Genomic DNA, 15328 nt, shown 5'->3' on the forward strand with positions numbered 1-15328 from the left:
AACGTCCTCCACAACTAGACTGAAGAACAAAACGACAGCAACTTGTCTGTTCCCCTTCCCCCAATTCCCCACCGCTGTTCCCATCCCCCCAATTCCCCAATTAAAAAAAATGCTCTGTGCTTCAGTTTCCTCATCTGTACAATGAGATCATAGTAAATTGAGTTTTGTGAGAATGAATTAAGTGAATTTATGTAAAGCACTTAGAACAGTGTCTGGCACATGGCCAGTGCACTATAACTGTAGGCAGTCATTAGTATCAATGGAGTTATCATGGTCATTACTACATACGGGTAGAAGACTTCGGGCTCTGGGTCAGAGGCTAGGGTTCTCACCCTGGCTCTGCCACTTCTCAGACCTATGATTGTTGGCGATTGACCTAAGTTTTCAATGCTTGTTTTCCCATTTGAAAAATTAGATAATAATATTTGTAACTCACATGGTTTTTCTGAGAATTAAATGAGATAATATACACTGTCTGACACAGAGAAAGATCTCACTAAACGATAGTCAAAAAATGATCAGCCTTACTACTGTGATTATTTTAAAACTAGTATGCATATGTTTAAAGCATTTTGGGCCACTCAGTCCTCTTCTTGGGACAGATTCCTCCCTTTGATATTCAAGAAAGACCTGCTTAGCCCCTCCGTCCCTTTCTGTGATACACACACACACACACACACACACACACACACACACACACCTACACCTGTACCTCCACCCTTGCATTTGTGGTGCCATTAAGGCCTCTGAGGTTTTGCAGGTCCCCTATCAGCCCATGAAAGCAGGGCCTCCTGATGCAGGAGGGGGTTGGGTTCCTGGAGTCCTGGAAAGCATCCATTTCCTCACTCCTGGAATGAAGGGGTACGATATCACAGCCATCTGGAAAGAAAAGCTTGGCCATGTCCCTCAGGGAATGGGACCCTCAAAGAATAGGGAGAGTGAGCTTCCCTTTGACCATCTGTATGTTACCCGCTGCATGCGTCTGTACGTGGCTCCACACAGCTCTGGGATGACAGGCAGCTTCCCACGGCTCCATTCCTCCAGTGGGATCCAGTAGTGACAGGAGGACAGTGCTGGGCATCCGGGTGGTTGGCCAATCAGTTCCATATCCTCAGGGCTCAGGCTTGCAAGTCCAGTGGTAGAGCCAGGGTTCCCACATGGCAGCCCGAACCCAGCATCCCTTAGCAACAAGGGGAGAGATGCTCGTTGTAAACGCTTGTGGGGAACTCTAGGGAGCAGCAAAATTGCCACAAAAAAGCAGCCCCCCATGCCTCCCTCCCCCACACAAAGGGGCCTGGCACCCATGAGGGGGAACGCTCAGGGAGAGCACCAGACCATCAGGACCTTTGGTGTTGATTTGATTTTAACCATCAGAAGGATCTCTGGTTATGATACGACCATACCATTATATCTGGCGGAGCGTCCATGTTGGAGGGGAATTCTGGAGGGACCTATGGATGGAAAAGCCAAGGAGGCAGCGCCCCTCTTCCTCTTTATTGGTGGATACGTGACAAGTGAAGCAAACAGGAAGGAGCGTGCTCAAGACTCCGCTCAAAGAGCGTGGCTCCTGTTCAGCATGTCCAACTTCCCTGGCAGATCTGGGCATGGAGGAGCATCACGCTTCTCATTCCTACTACTGGGTCTTCTTCCAGCCTTCACTTCCCACTGTCCTTATGTGTGTCAACATGCTATTGGAACCCAAGCGCACTCCACTATCGCCTTCCCTGAGCAGCCTCCTGTAATCCACGGTAGGGAGGGTGTCACAAGTCAGCTTCCAAAACACAAACAAACAAGAAGCAGGATTTTAACTTGTTTCAATAGGAAGGAGGGAGGAGAAGGGCTATGGGTGAGAGATGTACATGGCAACCCTACCATAGTGGGGTGAGGGTGGGGGGACAGTGGTTGCCTGGCCCTTCTCAGGTGGCGGTGTTGACGATGGGACATTCTGAAGATTATACCCTCCTCCATAGTCGGCGTCAGGACAGTCTGCAGTAGTTGATAGCTCAATTATGAACATACCCTGAAAGGTGAGTATGTCTACACTCAGGTAGAAATGTTGCAGAGACATGAAGAAATTAAGATCGGATACTCCTCATAGGCCATGGGCTAACCCTAGGTAAGGCAGCAGGTGGTGTCACCATTTAGCACTCAGGTAGATCTGTCTATACCCATAAGCGAAAGCCCAGAGGAGAAATCCAGGTCCACTCCTCAGCCTTGGAGGCAATAAGGGGTTCTGAGCCACAGGTGTCTTCAACTGAACAGGACTTCAGGTAAAGGAGACCTGAAGTCTTCAGGCTTTCTTAGCTCTGGGAACTAGACTCAGAGACAGGTGACCCCAAACCCTACAGGGCAGGTGAATGGGAACACCCCACCATGTCAGCAAGCTGCGTGATTATAGGTGTTGATGTCAGGAGTGGCCAGACTGGTTTCAAGCTTGTCACCTACCCGTGGAAAACTGGTTCTACTTTTTAACAACTGTCAATGTGGCCCCACCTGAGCCTGGGTAGACTGCCTGGCTGGGCAGTTTAAAGAGATGCATGGCAACTGCAGCCTCAGCGCTCACTCCATCAATCAGCCGAAACCTTTCCCGACCCACAGAGCCTGACAGACAGTGAGGCTCTTCGAGTCTCACTGGAGGGACAGGCAGGAGGCCAAGGCCAGTATGAGTTTACAGAATCAGCATCTGGGTGGACACACCAATCAGTTGCCCTGGGGTGACTTGTGTGGGGACAAGGAGGGAATGAATGTCAGGTGTGGGTGTAGGCAGGAAGGGAAGCTTTGAGATCGGACTAAGTCTGAAGTGAAAATAAATGTCAGTGCAACATTAACAAATACACACCATGAGCACAGATCCGGATGCATATGGAATGTGTGTGCGTGTGTGACTTGAAGAGCTAAGGAAAAGGGGGAAAAAAAAAGGAAAAGGAAAAAAAGTTCTTTCTATCCCTGTAATCATTAGAAAGAAAATGAAGTCCAAATTGCATTCAGGGCTGCTGGGACAGAGGAAGAGAAGCAAGAATGGAAAAAACAGGCCATAAAGATGCCAGGGCTGCTTAAGCAGAAACATCTGTTGAAGTCATGAGACTAGAGGCCTGGTCAGGCTTCTAACAAACCCAGGAAGAGGAGAGTCTGTGCTGGATCAGGACGAGCCTGGTCCGCCCTGTGCAGGGCCCCTGGGACCAGCTTACGTGCGGAGGAGATACCTTCTCAAGGGCTCAGCCTGGGCCTGGCTTCCAGCAGGAGAGGAAGAGGGGGGGGGGCACCCCCAGGTCAGCAGGGGCCTGCAGCGGTCATGAGGGCAGGGATGTGACAGCAGCAATCTTGAGCATGTATTTATTTAAAGCTTTAAACTCACTGGGGTAGCCTGGTGAGCCACATGTCTCAACTCCTGTAGCTAAGGAAAGAAAAATGAAAGTGGGGGAGCGGAGGGTCGGTTGCTGACCTGCACAGGAGTGGGGAGGCTCGGCTTTCTGTTTACAAATGGAGGTCACTCTCTTATTTGTGATCTGCTACCTAGGCCAGCTGTCCAAGGCCCACATCTAACAACCACGGGAATGGCAGCTAATACGTATTGATCATACACGTCTCTCTGCACCACGATTCCTGTAAGTATCACCTCATTTAACAGCCACGGCAATCCCCTTGTCCCTGGAATGGGTAGAGGCTTGCATGGAATCTTTGGGGAGGTTCTCGTATGAGCATTGTCATCCTAGGAGGAAACTGAGGCTTAGCGAGGTTAAACGACTCGCCCAGCTGGCTGGGTCACTAGCCAGCACATTCCAAGGAACACCCCGGGGCTGGCCCTCTCTCTTCCCCCCAAAACTAATTTGAAAAGCAGCTTTAGCCAAGCACCGTTGGGAAAGCAGCCTGCAAAATGAGCCCGGCATTCATGGAGACCTCAAGGTCCCAGCAGGCCCCTGTGGCTTGTCCGTCCCAGCACTCTCTTACATTAGCCCGGGAAAGTGGAGGGAACTAGAGCTACAGAATACACCAACACAAAACAAAGGGAACTGGCTTAGGACCCCATCCCCATGCGGATGGAATCCTATCGTCTCAAGAAAACACAGAGATGGTAAAAAAAAAAGAAAAAAAAAAAAAAAGAAATCCAGACTCTATACTACTTGCTTGTGGGAAACGGTCAATGTGCCGTTTATAAGGCTCCATTACCAGAGTGAGATGCCATCCATATCTCCTCTTCCTCACAACCTGGTCCTATCTGTCCACATTCAAGCAGTTCCTTCACCTACAGCTGCCCATCCCACAAGGGCACTCAGATCCTTATCTCACATGGTAGGTAACTGGAGACGAAGGGTTTCCAGGAGTATGGTCATGGGTCTATAGGTGCCCCCAGAAAATACAAAAGTGAAATAGCAAGAGAGCTGGCCGAAACCCCATCTCCTGGGCAGCAGGCTTAGGGAAGCAAATGACATGAATGTTCCCTGAGCCATCAACTCTGTGCTGTTAACATTTCTAGGTTTGGAACCAACTGGTGCCAGGCCCCTGCCTCATGTCAACCCTTTATGGGAGGTAATGTCACCTCTGCTTGAAAGGTGAGGACACGGAGGCTCATAGAGGGCACGTAACTTACCTAAGAACACAGTTACTGAGTGACAGAGCTGGAATTAGAACCCAGGAGGTTGGAGGTGGAAAACAGCCGTGTGTATGTCCCTTCCTGTGCTCCAGTGCATCTCCATCCCTAATGTGCCTCCAGTCAGCACGCCAGCTTGTTCAACGTTCCCCCTGATTCAGAGGGGGCCTGAGGTTCTGCATCTGGAACCAGCTACCGGCTGATGGCCGTGCTGCAGGCCCCAGGACCACACTTTGAGGCGCGGAGATCCTTCACCCATGCTTGTCTGTGCCACTGGGGCTGGCACATCTCTGCCTTTTCAGTACAGTTTTGCCACCAGAACAGACTGAAAAACTACCTGTGCAGCCCAGTCGGCTACGCTATGCACCTAATTATTAACTGTCTCACTCCTCCCTGTTACCTGGCTGAGTGTTAAAAATCCCAACATCGGCTTTGGGTAAGAAAGCGGACAGTGGCCTAGGCTAGTGAGGCCCAGAGCGAGTGGTGGCAGAGACACTGCTCCCCAGGGGCCAGGGTAAGACTTTGATATAATTCTGTATCCCCGGGTGGGGTGGGGGGTATCTATATAATGAAATTCCTCCCCCCCCCCATTGGCCACTCCCACTAGCTGACAGGAATTTCCTGCTCACACCAGCAGAGGCACTCAGGGTTTGCTCCTCCAGGACCTATCAGGATGGGAAAAGGAACAAAAGGCGAGAAGGCAGGCGTTGCTTCTCTCTGAGCCCACACGACTTGGGGTCCTAGTTCTGTTCCATGTGTAGCTGGGGAGGGTATTCTCTGTTTTTTTTATTTTCAGCTCCCTGGGCTAGCTGCAGGGCTCTGAGTACAGATCTTTCAGGAGTGCTGGGGTGGCCTGCATTCCATAGAAAGGAGGGGCTGGGAGGGGCTCTGGCTCAGGTTTGCTCAGGAGTACAAAGAGAGGCTAGAAAGACAACCCAGAAAACCCAGCCCCTGAGGCCCCCTGACAATGCTCCTTCTTTTAACAGACATTACTGAGGGCCTCCTATGTGCAGGGGGCTGTGCTGACACTGGCAGGTAGCAGAGACCAGGGTTTGCTGGCTGTGGCCCCACAGAGCTCACAGCTAGAGGGAGCCAACTTTAAACAGATAGGTGGGGGGCCGGCCGAGTGGCTTGGGACGCCAGAGGGTCCCAGTTCGGATCCCACATATGAGGGCCAGTGACACTGCCCTCTACAGTTAAGATGCTGAACAACAGTTCCACCTGGAGCTGGGCTGCCATGAGTCGCCGGTGACGGCGTAGGCTGCAGCCACTGCTGCAGTGGGTTTCCTTGGGCTACTGTGTATAGCCAGCAGCTAGCGTGAGTGGCCGTCCAGAAGCCGGTGACTGATCTGCCTCGCCCGGGAAGAGTGCAATGATGGTGCCAACTTGGGCCAGTGAAGCAATGTCCTCCACAACTAGACTGAAGAACAAAAGGACAGCAACTTGTCTGTTCCCCTTCCCCCAATTCCCCAGCGCAGTTCCCATCCCCCAATTCCCCAATAAAAATCTTAAAAAAATAAATAAAATAAATAAATAAATAAATAAATAAATAAAAATAAACAGATAGGTGGAGTTCCATGGAGTCAATGCTGAGAAGGGGAGTGTTTGCCATGCTGGGGTTACAGGCTCTGGGTGCCCATTTCCTATCCGCCATGCTAATCATCATAGCTGGCTGTCTTTTTTCCAAGGTGAAACCATCACTTCTTTGGGTTGACTCGCCCACTCTCACACTGCATTGCAAACATGGATCTCCCTTTCTTCTCTGACCAGCCTCCACCTCCCCTGATACCACCCTTGAAGAACCCACGGGACAGACACCTTGGTGAAAACCAGAGACACACATGGGGTGCACTTCAACAGGCATCTGGAACTTATCAGCGCAAGGACTGGCGAGGTCGTTCCTTGGGAACCCTGCAAATGTTTGCCTGGGTCAAGAATAAAGGTGTGTGTGTGGAGGGGAAAGGTCAGGTCAGACAGGGAGGAGACAAGAGTCAAGGCTGGGCATGCAAAACGGAGAGGAATTGGAACTGGAGTGCTGCTGCAGACTGGTTACACGGGGCTGCTTACCACCCAGCCTCCAGCAGCCCGGGCAAATCGCCATCCTTGGACAGGAGACTGGGGCTCTGTCTCTCCACACCAGTCTTAGAGAGCTGGGAGCGGAGCTCTTCTCCCCTTAATTATCTTCTCTTCCCCAGGCTAGGAGGTAACAGGGCGGAAGGGAGGTGGTTTGGAGGAAAGCTGATGGCAGCAAATTCACTATTAAAAGAAAAGCGTAATGTGCTGTGGATGCTTTGCAGGGCGTGATGGGATCTGCAGCAGATGAGCAGTTGCCTTGGCGATGCTAATGAAAAGCAGGCCTTGGAGAGGTCCAAGAACCCCTGTGGGCTGTTATCTCCCCCCTCGCCTCCCCACCACGAGCCTCAGATCAAACTCCCCGAGTATTTATAAAATCTCTACCAGAACAGAGAAAGTCAGCCGCCCAGCCAGGCGTCTGACCGCGTCCTTCCGGAGCTGCTCGGGTGACACTGTCCGACGTGGCTCATTATTCTATTTTTCTTCCTTGCAGTGAGCATGGCAACCAGAGAGGGAGAGAGAAGAGAAAAATGTTTGCTCTTCCCTATTCTGGCTTATTTCTGAATCAGGGAGTTTCCTTGGAGTTTAGGGGTCTTATTTTGGGCAGGTCACCTTGTCCCTAGCACTCCCTGATCTGCCCCCAGTCCGTTTTTCCCTTGCTCCCACCCTTTGTTAAAGCTGGGCTCTAACTTAGGCCCTCCACTTGGTTACTTCTTGGCTGCTTACTCAGACCCCTTCCTGCTGTGGTCCACCAGCCTCCTAACTGGGGCTTCTCATCAGTCAGCCCCTGGGAAAGCGGGAGGGGACACGCGCTAAAATGCCAGCTAGGCTTCCAAAATGAAAATGTAGGGGATTATGGGGATTGGCAGCAGGAAGAGCCACCCGCCTACCACTGTGGGCAGAAGTTGGGCTTATCCTCTCTGAAGATAAAGGGGAGACTGCAGGGAATCAGGTCGGCCTGAGAAAAGCTGGGTGACTTCTGGTAATCACTTTTTTTGGCCAAGTGGTTATTAAAATGGATAGCAAAAAAATAGAAAAAAATAGGGTATACAGAGGTGAGCTGCAACTCTGGGCTCCATCCTACCAGTAGATAGGGAGGCACCATTTGCTAGTCCATGAGTATATCACGTGATTGCCCTTCATGACCGCCCCATCCCATGGGTGACACAGACTTCCATCTAGTGAGGCAGCAGGGGGTTGTGGGAAAATCCTGGATTGGGTCAAGAGGGTTGAGCATCATTTGAGTGTAATCCCAGCAAGTTCAGCCTGGCTAAGTTAGGAAACCTTTCTCTCCTTCATTTTGATCTTAAAAAAAAAAAAAAATGAGGTTCAGACTAGGTGGTCTTTAAGAACTTTTCTAGTCCTGTGTTTTTTTTTTAATAACAAGTAAAGAATAATAATGCCACATGGTATAAAGTAGTATCATGGATATAATTCATAGGCCAAATGTGGGGTCCTGGTGGTGAACAACACAGGTGACAAACCAGGAGAAGGATTTAATGGAAGTATTGGGAGCATCACGGAGGTGAAACTTAAAGTGTACTTTGAAGAATGAAAGGGATTTTGACAGAAAGAAGCAGAAAGTTGAGCCAGGAGGAAATAAGCAGATTTTGGGAGCAGGAGAGGAGCCCAAGGGAGGAGGTGAGCAGGCTGAAGTCGAGACAGATGTGGGGACACTGGAAGGTAAGGTTCCATGGAGAAGGCTGGTCCAGGCAGTGGGAGTGGAGTGTGAGTATAGGAGAGAAGAGAAGAGGCTTGCTCTAAGCAGTGTGATGGCACTGGCTTCTGTGAAGATTGATGAGCCTGATTTTGAGTGGCTCCCACCAACACCCCAGCAGTGAGAGGTGAGAGGAAACCAGGTCGGTAACTGGAGGTCAGGACTCTTGGCCATTGGCTCATATGGTCCCAAGGAGGCTTTGGGTTCCGGCCGAGGGATTTGACTCTCCAGAGACATGTCCTTTTGTCACCTTTCTGCCAAGGAGGCCAGCCAAGTGGCACACACAGGCTGGTGCGGATTAGAGTCAGGGAGTGTGAGAGGAGGAAAACAAGCTCCCCACTGTGTCAGGAGCGTGAGACGGTGACACCTGAATGACCCCAAAGCACGAGGTATAAGGGCAGATGCCCAGCGTGGACAGGGAGGAGCCTGGGCATCCTGAGGACACTTCTAGGAAACCTCTGAAGCTCCTCCTTTTGGTTCTCATTGGCTACCCTCACTCTCACTGGGCACCGGCCCATGGCTTAGGGGTCTGTCTGCTCTGGCTCTCCTCCAGTCACAGCCATCAGCCATGGGCCAGGCATCCACGGGTTAAAGGGCCATGCCCACCAAGAGCCCACACATGCTCTGCTGCTGGACCTGGCTGCTGCTGGGGTTCCCTGCCAAGTTCCCTGAGCTGAACCCCAAGGCCAGTGTGGGCCTCTAACCTAAGTGTATGCTGCCAACAAAGGTGGACTGTGTTATGGTGTGCATACCCATGGCCTTAGGGGTGACCAAGGGCTGGCTTTGGTGGGCATGGAGGTGGAGCTTGGACATCTGTGTCCACAGATGTGGTCCTAAGGCCTGCCTAGTGCCAGATGGAGCTGGGTATTAAGCCAGCCCAGGGCTGGCCCTTTTTAGGCCACCACGTTCCAGTGTGGAACTCTGAGGAGTCCACCAGTTCTAAGTTCAAACTTGGCCTTCAGGTTGTCATGAAGGTATATTTGTCAAGGTAAGAGGAGCGAATATGTTATATTTAATAGTTTGTTAGCTTGATTTGTAACTTTCAAATATTTAGACATACAGAAGCTGGGCTACACTGTGCTCTTGTCTGGACCCCCAAATGTTAGAGGGCAGGTCCTCCAATTTACATGACTATCAAGGGTTACCTGGTCTCTGAAAATCTCACCCCCTTCTGGCAGGCCAGAAGGTGCTCCAGGCACACCTGATAGACAAATCCTAAGGACACAGGGCTTTGGCCAATCACACCCTTCCTTGCAGCAGGAGGCACAGCAAGAGAGAATCCAGGCCAGCAGAGTGCTACACTCTCCCAGGCTTGTGATCCTGTCTTGGTGTGCAGAGCCTGCCATACAGGGAGGCAGCATGGGCCCCTGGGTGATTTGAAGGGAACCTAGAAGATCTCCTTGGCTTGCCAAAATATTGTTCCCTACCAGGTCCTCTACCTCCACCAGTGAGGCTTAAAATTTCTTTACAGGTGCCAAAGCCTCTCAGTCACTTCTGGGTCACCTTTGCTCAAACTGTATGTTATACTCTGCCTTCCCCGCAACCCATCTTAAAGGTAAGCTGTTGGATAAAGAAGGCCTGAGAGCTCAGTCAGAAGCGATCCATCCCTCCTCCTTCAAAAACCACACTGTCATTGCAATCACTACTATTAAAAGTAATTAATGCACATGGGAAAGACTGAATATCCCACAGAGGGTAGAAAGTGAGCTGAAGCTCCCTCACTTTTCCGAGCCCTTCTCCAGAGATGACCACAAAACATAGTTGCTCGCGTCCCTCTAGAAAAGGTCTGTGCATATCCAAGGATAGACCCTCCTGGCATTCCCATACTACTTAAGATCTCCAAGGGAAAAGGATACAGAGACGAGAACAGAGCCACACCTAGGAAGAACTCTATGGAAGTGGGTCTGGTTAGGTGGGACTGAGAGAGGCAGATAACTGTGAGGAGGCAGCGGAGATGTCAGTGGAGAGGTGGGCAGCAGAGGAGGTGGGCAAGAAACGTGAGAGCGCAGCGTTCTGGGTACCGCGAGAGAAGACAGCGGGAAGTGGCTGTTGGGGATGCAGAGGGTTCAAGAGGGCAAGAACTAAGAACAAAGTCAGCGGGGGTGATTGAGGGAGCTGGTCAGTGAAGTAGCTGCGGTGGGAAGTGATCCACATACATAACAGTGTCTCCCCATGCTGGTCACTATTCTAAGTGCATCCCACGCATAATATTAATTCATTTCATCCTGACAAGAGACCCCATCTGTAGATGGGAACTGAGGGGCAGAGTGCTAAGTATTTCAAGGTCACACAGCTAGTACAAGGCAGGGGTGGGGTTTGAACCCTGGGAGACCAACATGTGCTAATAACTACACTTCAGCCAGACCCAGCTGGTCTGTGAACAGGAGGTGAGGATGGGGGTAGAGCAGTGCAGCCTGCTGAACATGGCTTTCACCATGTCCAGAATGGTCCATAAGGTGCCCATGTCCACTGCCTTCCAGAACACTGAGGAGACTGAAGAAAGACAGGGGACGGGTCAAAGGGGGGATGAGAGGATTGTGGAGCCCAGGCCTTGTTCTGTCCTGGCTGCGGCCTCAGGATGGGGAGGGCCAGTGGCTGCTCTGAGTTGGGAGTTGCTGGTGTGTTTAGGAACTGTGCAAATAGGGTTGCCTGATAAAATATAGAACTCCCAATGGAGTTCAGACAAACAAGGAATAATATTTCAGCTTAAGTATGTGCCAAAGAGTTTATGGAACATACACTTATACTAAAAAATTATTCACTGTTTATCTGAAATTCAAATTTACATGGGTCTTCTCTATTTTTATTTGCAAAATCTGGCAATGCTACCCTCAAACACAAAGTCCCAGTCTGACTCCCAGGACTCGGTCAAAGAGAAGCCCAGGCCGGTGCTTTGTCTTTGATGTCGTGGGCTTGCCTAAGTCCCTGTGCTCCAGGAATAAAAGACATCTCTCAGCTGCCTTGGTTCATTGTATGAGAAGCCCAAGTGCCAAGTTAGGAGATTGTTCCTCTGGCCCACTCTGTGGGGCCTCTGTCTTTGTGGACAGTAGCTGGATGGGGGCAGAGGAGCAGCTTGGCGGTTTTTAAGCAGCCAGACAAAGATCTTGAAACAGAAGACAAGGGCTGGTTCCTCATATGGGAGGCTCCGAAGTGACTGGTTTTCAGACCCTTGAATTTTCAAGGTGACTCGTGAGGCCATGTGTGCAGAGGGAGATTGGTGGTGGTCTCGCTGGAGGGGAGGCAAGCCTACAACCCCCTATGACTGAATAATTGTACCCCAAATATCTCCCAAGAGCTAGGTAGGAAGAAACACAAATACATTAGATAACCCTCAAGTGCACTCTCCCCACCTTCTTTCTCTTGTCACCCCTTGATCTACCACGTGTTGGAAGGCACGTGGATCGGGGTATGGTGTCTAAATCCAGACCACCTTCCCTGAACTCTCTCTGGAGTTTGTTCCTCATGATCCTGTGACCTATTCCTTTAAACTTGGCCTTGGAGGTTCATTATCAAGGGAAGCACAAGTTGATATATCCTTCAAGGAGAGAGGTTATCAAAAGACATTCAGAACCTGGGGCTCAGAGGTGAAGCTTTGTCTGTTTGTTTGTTTTTAACTAATTGTGTAGCAGGTGATGCATGAGGAGGCCTAGAACATTTTGAAGCCTCTATGAAAGCTGCCATGGGGGGCAGGGGGATTACTTTATTCACTGTTGCTTTCTTTGCTTTCACTTCCATTAGCAATGCGTTCCAACAACCACCACATGTTCTGCAGCATGGGCAGCAATGTATTTGACAGTGTGCCAATGACAAACACATACGACAGAATCAGGAAGGTCAGTATGTTTTTCAGGAGTTTGCCTGATGGCAGTGACCCAAGAGCTGGGCCAGCTTGAAGTACTGCAAAGCAGTAGACACACCCAACATTTCCTCTGATTTGAACCTACCTCTGAGGACATGCCTGACTTCATTCATTCATTCAGTAAATACTTATGGAACACCCACTGCATGGAATGCACTATTTTAAGTGTTGGGGATACAGGTTTGGAGAAAGTAGATAAAGCCTGTGGCCTTATTAGTGTGTGTGTATGTGTGTGTTGAGAAGGAGATGATTAATAAACAAACACAATATACCAGGTAAAAATATGTACTTTAGAGAAAAATAAAGCAGGGAAGGGGGACAGAGAGTGACTGGGGGTGATAAGATTGCCTTTTATTATTTATTTATTTATTTATTTATTTATTTTTAAAAAGATTTTATTGGGGAATTGGGGGAGAGGAACAGTGTTGGGGAATTGGGGAAGGGAACCAGCCAAGTTGTACTTAATCTTTGTTGTGGAGGGCACCAGTCGCCATCTGGCTTCCTGTTGGCAGCTCGTGGCCTCTAAGCTCAAGGTGCCGTGTTCAATCTTAGTTGCGGGTGGGCGTAGCCACCATCCCGTGCGGGAGTCAAACCAGCGACCTTGTTGTTAAGAGTGCGCACACTCTATCCACTGAGCCATCCAAGCGGCAGCTCAGCTCAAGGTGCTGAGTTCAGTCTTAGTTGTGGGTGGACGTAGCCCACCATCGAACAGGCAATCTTGTTGTTACACCAGCTGAGCCATCCTGCCACCTGTTGGCAGCTCAGTGACAGCTCAGCTTGGGCACAGCATCACTAGCCCATGTGGGAATCAAACCGGTGGCCCTGTTGCTCAGAGCTCATGCTCTTAAGCCAGCTCTTAACCAACTGAGTCACTCGGCCAACCCAAGATTGCCTATTATATAGGGAAGATGCAGGAAGGCTTTTCTGTAAGGTGATATTTTGGAGACCTGAAGTGACTAGCAATGAGGATTTAGGGGATAAAGCATTCCAGGCAGAGGGATCAGCAAGGACAAGGGTCCTGAGGTGGGACCATGACCATTGTGTTGGAGAGACAGTGTAGAGGCCAGTGTGTCCAGAGCAGAGAGCTCTAGGGGGGAAGAGGTGGAGGGGTAGGACCATATCAGGCAGGTCTTATAGGTCATTGTAAGGACACTGGTGTTTGCTCTGAATAAGGCTGAAAGCCCTTGGACAGCTTTGGGCAGAAGTGTGACATAATCAGCTTTTTTTTTTTAAACATTTTTATTGGGGAATTGGGGGATAGGAACAGCGCTGGGGAATTGGGGGGAGGGGAACAGACAAGTTGCTGTCGTTTTGTTCTTCAGTCTAGTTGTGGAGGTCGTTGCTTCACTGGCCCAAGTTGGCACCATCATTGCGCTCTTCTGGGTGAGGCAGATCAGTCGCCGGCTTCTGGATGGCCGCTCACGCTGGCTGCTGGCTACACACGGTAGCCCATGGCAACTCACTGCCACAGGGGCTGCAGCCTACGCCGTCGCCGGCGACTCACAGCAGCCCAGCTCCAAGTTGAGCTGTTGTTCAGCATCTTAGCTGTAGAGGGCAGTGTCACTGGCCCTCGTATGTGGGATCCGAACCGGGGCCCTCTGGTGTCCCAAGCCAGTTCTTAACCAACGCACCACTCGGCCGGCCCTGATCAGTTTGTTTTTAAAAAATCACTCTGGCTGCAGTGTTGAGGCTAGATTGAAGGAGGACATGGGGAGGTTGGAAGCAGAGACCAGGTGAAGGCTTTTGCAATAATCTAGGCAAGAGATGATGGTAGCTTTGAACAGTGAAGCAGAAATCAATGTGGTAAGAGGTTGTTGGGTGTCGTCTGGACTTACTTTGAAACAACTGTCAAGAGGATTTGCTGATGGCTTAGTTGTGGGTAGTGAAATTCCCAGAGGAGGCAAAGATGACTCCAAGACATTTGGCCTGAACAATTGAAAGGATGGAATTACTTTTAACAGATATTGGGAGACTGAGAGAGGAGCATGTTGGGAGGAAAATCAGGAGTTTGATTCTTGATATGTTAATCTGAACATGCCCAACAGATATCCCAGTGGAGATGTAAAGTAGGCAGTTAGCTACGTAATTCTGGAGTTTAGGGGAGAGGTCCAGGCCAGAGACTCAATTTGGAAGCTGCTAGCTGATGAATGTCATATAAAACTGGGATAGCATGAGATCATGTAGGGAGCAAATAAAGATAGAGAAGAAAAAGATCTCAGGGTGGGGCTTTGAGGTCCTTCTCTGCCATTCGCCACAATACTACAGAGCCACGCTCAGCATTCGGTGGCCAGGCAGGTCATCCACAGCAAGGGGTAATTCTTTTTGGGTATAGGTCTTTAAAATCAAGAATAGGCTTGGGAGTGAGTGATGGCTCCACGGTGGACTGTATACCTGTTCTACTGCACCTGGAGGCGGTATTCAGGGAGAAGGGCAGATCTTTGTGTACCAACAACCAAGGTTCTACCTAGTAAAGCAGGCAATAAGACTTAAGGCATACACAGTGGGAGACCCTCTGAGGGCATGAAAGCCAGGCTATGTAGGTAGGAGATCTTGGGTGGAGATGACTGTGTGCAGGTAACGGGCTCTGGGGCCTTGTGAACAAGAGGTAGGGGCCAAGCAATGTTTAATGAAGTGGATCCTTTGAGGCTGGCTATGCTCGGGTGGGTGGGTGCTGTGGGAAGGGTCTGCGTAGATGAAATGAGAGAAGGCAAAAAGGAACCTTTTAATGTTGTGGCTCAGAGAGTGGGCTCTGCTGTCAGACAGACCTGGGTTCTGTCTGACAGCAAGTTACTAAGCCATGCTATCAATAAGGATCTTAGCACTGTGCCTGCAAACAGTAAACGATCAATAAATGGTAACTGTTAGTAATTATCATTCATGATTGTAGGACCATGTGTCCATATCCAGGCCTATGGAGACCAAGATTAGAGGACATATTTTGGAGAAAGCAAGGACAGCACACTATCCCTCTAAGACATGCCAGCTTCTAGAAATGGTTAAGGTACAACAATGAAGAGATATATTCCTTTGAAGTGGGGAGCTGCTTCCTTACTGACAGGAACACACCTTGGAAGAGTCTGATTTTCAGTAA

The sequence above is a fragment of the Hipposideros armiger genome, unplaced genomic scaffold, assembly GCF_001890085.2.
Source record: "Hipposideros armiger isolate ML-2016 unplaced genomic scaffold, ASM189008v1 scaffold_59, whole genome shotgun sequence".
Classification (NCBI taxonomy): Eukaryota; Metazoa; Chordata; class Mammalia; order Chiroptera; family Hipposideridae; genus Hipposideros; species Hipposideros armiger.